Source organism: Equus przewalskii, chromosome 6 (genome assembly GCF_037783145.1).
Source record: "Equus przewalskii isolate Varuska chromosome 6, EquPr2, whole genome shotgun sequence".
In the NCBI taxonomy this organism is placed as follows: domain Eukaryota; kingdom Metazoa; phylum Chordata; class Mammalia; order Perissodactyla; family Equidae; genus Equus; species Equus przewalskii.
This window is the reverse complement of record NC_091836.1, coordinates 83,586,447-83,591,927: the sequence shown is the minus strand read 5'-3', so window position 1 is coordinate 83,591,927 and position 5,481 is coordinate 83,586,447.

Genomic DNA, 5,481 nt, shown 5'->3' with positions numbered 1-5,481 from the left:
ACCGCTGAGTCAAGCCATTTCTAAATTCCAGACTCACAAAAACCACAATAAATGATTACTACTAGTGTATTTTGGGGTGATTTCTTAACATTACATAATGAATACAAAGAACAATGTATAAAATATGTTCCCTTTTTGTATGAAGTAGAGAATAAGAATATCTGTGTGTGTATAAATACATGGTATGCACTTATTTGAATAAAAAGCACTAGATGGATTAATATGAAACTAATGAAAATGGTCATTTCTAGGGGACTGAGAGAAAAGGTAAATAAGGATGGGGTGGAAGTGAGACGTCATAGTGTGTTCATCTTATATTAAAATTTTTATTATATTTTAGTAATTGTATTCATTTATATATAATATATAATAAAAAAATATAGTAAATATATACATGAATAGAATTGAAACCACAAAAAAATCAAAGATATATTTTAGGCTCCCAGGTAGTGCTGTCCCCCTAGTAGTGGCTGAAAGATATATTTTTTTAAATTAATTTTTTTCTTTTTTTACAAAATACTGCTACCCAGATTAAGTTGGAAGCTCTGAGGATACCTAGGCATGGGAGTTTTTAAAGGTCCCGAATGATTTTAATTTGCAGCTTATGTAAAGAAACACTGTCCTAGGAGAAGCTCTTCTCCAGCTTTCCAAAACTGACACAAGCAGTAATAGAAAACCTAAATAGTTCTATAACTCATAAAGAAATTGAATTCATAATTTTTTTAAATGTCTACAAAGAAAATTCTAGGTCTAAATGAATTCACCACTGAATTCTAATAACAATCTTAAACACTTCTAGAGATTAGGAAAAGAAGGCATACTGCCCAACTGAGTTTTTTCATGCTAGGATAATTTTGATACCAAATGCATGTCTGTATAAAGAAAGGAAAATTATAAGCCAAGCTCACTCATGAACACAGATGCAAAAAATTATATAACACATGCATACCATATTTCCTCTTAGAAGGAGACCAGGCAGATTTGATTAGGGCCCCCACAGCAGCCTCATTTTTAGTTACCTGTTTAAAGGCCCTGCCTCCAAATATCGTCACATTCTGAGGTACGAGGGGTTAGTACTTCAACATACGAATTTGAAGGGAGACAGTTAAGCCCATAACAACAAGGTAAGGAAGAATTATGGAGCCAAGCTCTAAAGGAAGGAAGACACCTGGAGAAGTGATCTTGAATGTCCCACTTATTTTCTCCTAGAGTTGGGAACCACTTCTGGAGAGGCACTTCTTTGAGAGGCTGAGAAGTTAAGCACAGTTTTTGATAGATTTGCAGAGCCAGGAGCCAAAAAATTGGAGAATATGGCCTAACAGGGGACCTTTAAAGTAGACCCTCAGAGTAAGAGTGATAAAACGGGCTTCACTGAAATTGAAACCCAGCTTCGAATTGCCTCAGTCCCTCATTGGATTAAGGTGATTCAAGATTGCTAATACTAATGCCCCAGCAGTCTTCCAAAGGCAAACAGAGTCTCTCTGAAGGAAGATAAAAATCCCAGGCCCCAAATATTTCTCCAGTTTTTTCGTATACAGTGTTGGCACTCAGCAATAACTAGCATTCAAAGAGACAAGATATTGGCTGAAACCAAAAGAAACAATAGCCAACAGAAAGAGACCTTCAGCAGATCCAGATAATAGAGTTGATAGCTGCACACTTTACAATAAACATGCTCAATATGTGTGTGTTGGCCACTCTCAGTGCTTTGCCAGGCTCTATTCACTAGGCAGATTGACTCACTCCAGCTCTCCCCCATCCCCAAGTGTTAGCCGCTCATATCCTTCCCCAGGAGACTTGCCCTCCGTTGATGGGGTCATCTCTCCTGAAATTCCTAGGAGGTTAGCCTGGACCCCCCACCCCATCCTCACCCTGGAAGACAATAACTGACTAATCCAGAAATTTTTCTAAGTCACACACTCACCCCCCTTGCCTCAAGGAGGACAATGGCATGATGCTGTTGGTGCTCCAGAGCGCCAGCCTATAGGATCAGGTGGAGACTTCAGCTACATCAACATCTGGGGCTTCTTCCCATGCCCTGTCCTGCTCCTCTCGCTCACAGGTTTTATCTAAGAACAAGCATCCCTCGCCCAGCCTCTGCTTCTAGGCAACCTAATATGTTTAAGATTGAGAAATTCATCAGAGAATTGAAAACCTTAAGAAAAAGCAAATAGAAATTCTAAAACTGAACCATAAATTGAATTTAAGAACTTAGTGGATGAATTTTATAGCAGATTGGACACAGCTGAAACGTAGTGAAGACACCAACTGGAATTAAGCACAGAGAGATTAAAAACAAAAAAAAAAAAGGAGTGTCAGAGACCTAGGAGATATAATGTTAAATCTAGCATTTACATACTTGAATACCCAGAAGAAGGAAAGAAAGAATGGGACGGAAGTAATATTTGAAGATCTGATGACTGAGAATTTTCCAAAACTGATGAAAGACATCAAGCCAGGCATTCAAGAAGCCCTATGAATCCCATGCAGGGCAAACAGGAAGGAAATCACTTTAAAGCAACAAGACTGATAGCTAACTTCACAGTAGAGACAATGGCAAGCCAGAAGACTAAAGCATGATAATTAACCGAGAACATTACGCTCAGCCTTGATAACCTTCACTCCAGAAGGTGAAAGACATTCAGGCAAAGAGAAGTCAGCTGAGTGGCTGTCTTTAGCAGGAAGAAGAAAGGACTGTGATTGAGAAGAGGCATGTGAGGGCTTCTGGGGAGACAGCAGTGTTTGCTGTATAATGGTGTTTATTTTATTTTGCTGTGTATATCTTCTGTATATTTCACAAAGATGTTGAAAAATTTCACTTGTACATATTTTGTAATGTAAAAATATTCCATTTATGAATTATCTTCTAAAGCAGATAAGCTTCTATACTGAATGAAGAATACTGAATATTCCTGAAATATTGCATATTGTAATGATTAATACAAGGTTTGCAATTATTGTGATTTATAAGAAATATATATTTGGTCATTCAGATGACCAAAATTTATTTCTCATATATATTTGGTCTTCATCCACAGATCCTGGCTCACAGTTCCCAAACCTTTGGGAATTTCCTGAGTGATAAGAGCAGTGGGAACATTTTTTATTATATTTGGTCTCTTGTCCTCAGTTCCTGAAAAAATACTTCAGAGCCATAAAGGTGAAATGAGCATCTCATTATTCATAACAGCCCCTTTCCACTACAGCTGGGTTTATGTTAATGAGGTGACTTTTGGAAAGAACCTGAGGATGGGGCCTGGTTGTCAGGGGCATCAACCATGGTTAGAGGATTGGAACTTTCACTTCCACCCTGTGATTTCCAGGAGGCGAGAGGGGCTGGAGGTCGAATCAGTCACCAATGGCCAATGATTTAATCAGTCATGCCTGTGTAACGAAGCCGCCATGAAATCCCAAAAGGAGGGCTTTGGAGAGCTTTCAGGTTGGTGAACCAGAACACTTACGCACGCCACTGTGCCAGGCCCAGACTCCATGAGGACAGAAGCTCCTTTGTTCAGCACCTTGCCCTCTGTATCTCTTCATCTGGCTGTTGGTTCATATCCTTTAATATCCTCTGTAATAAACTGGTAATCTAGTGAGAAAATGGGTTTCATAAGGCCTGTGAGCCACTCTAGCAAATCAATTGAACCCAGAAAGGGGGTCATGGAGACCTCTGGTTTATAGCCAGTCGGTCAGAGGTACAGGTAGCAACCTGGACTTGGCAACTGGGGTCTGAAGTCCAAGTGGGTCCTGGAACCTCCAGTCTGTAGCCGGTCAGTCAGTGATTGGCATTTGAAGCAGAGGGCAGTGTTGTTGGACTGAGCCCTTAACCTTGGGAAGGAATCTGATGCTTTCTCCAGTAAATAGTGTCAGAATTGAGTTGAATTGTAGGACACCCAGCTGGTATCAGAGAATTGCTTGTTGGTGGTGTGGGGAAACCACACTTCCACATTGGAATTGGTTTCAGAACCCTTAGGTTTTTTTGTTTTTGTTTTTGCTGAGGAAGATTTGCCCTAAGCTAACATCCACTGCCAATCTTCCTCTTGTCTGTATGTGAGCCACCACCACAGCATGGCCACTGACAGACGAGTTCTGTAGGTCTGCACCCAGGAACCAAACCCAGGCTGCCGAAGTGGAGTGTGCTAAACTTAACCACTAGGCAACTGGGCTGGCCCACAGAACCCTTAGTTTTAATTTTAAAAATAAAACTTAACATTTGAAAATTGACATTTCTTGTAAAAATCTGCATTTTCAGCTTTTCTTTAAGAAATGTGAAGTTGTATCAGTACCAGACTGGCATTTTTGAATGGTGAAAAACAATTGGAGCTGAGTTGTGGCTTTTTACATGACATATACAAATGTGCTACAGCAAGTCCACATCATTAATTTACAATTTCTCTCTGGTCTTGTGGGTATTTAAATACGTGGCCCCCACTTGGAACATTTGAAAAAGGCTTCACTTTGGCTCCCCTGTGAATCTTTGCTTCTACAGGCTAAATATCCACCTTCTTTATATGGTTTGATTCTTAGCACTCTTCTCTGGACCTCTTTTTATTTACCAGTGTTCCTTTTAAAATATAACATCTGACTATCTCAGAATGGGGGGGATGCAGACAGGGTATTTTGAGGAATGCAATTTAAGACACTGCCTTTTTTTTTTTTTAACCAGAGAAACATACTTGTAGTAATTGACAACAGCTCCCAGGGTTTTATCATTAGAGGTCTCTTTAAACCAGCCCTTTCCGGTTTATCCTTCCTTTACTGAGAGCAGATATTTGAACTTAAATGCAAGGAATCATATTAAGTCTTCTTGAATTTCATCTTAATGGTGGATTTTTCATATTTTTTTGGATCTTCTATGTCCTCACTCAGGTGGATAATACTGAAATAGGTATTAAGGGAAAATAGACTGAGACAAAGCGTTAGCAACCAGGCCCCCACTTAACTGTCTTCCTGATGAAATTAACTGTGAATATCCTCTTTAAAAGCTTTCCTTAAAAAAGCAGGGAACCACCAGCTGGAAATTTTGACTGTGTGTGAAGCCTCTTTGAGAGAATTAGTGTGAGTCTGGGATCCTGAACTTGGGGACCATTTCCAAACTAAAATTGGTAACAGAAGAATTTGATGCTGTTCTATAAAAATGCAGTAGAAATTTGTGTCCTGATAGTATATGACAATGGTGCTAAACTTTCTGTTAATTCTAAAAATTTTAATCCTTTTTCTCAAAATTCTTTGGAATTTTCTATTAGTCATATCATCTTTAAATGACGACAGTTTTATTTCTTTTCCTTACTACTCTAGTTAGAACCTCCAGTACAGTGTTGATGAAAAGTGACGATAGTGAACATTCTTGGCTGTTCAAAGGAATGAATAACTTAATCTCCTCATTAAATATGACATTTACTGTAGTTTCTTTTGTTCATACCCCCAAAACTTAAGTTCCCTCTGTTCTAGATTTGTCATTTTTTCCTTCCCTTCCTTCTT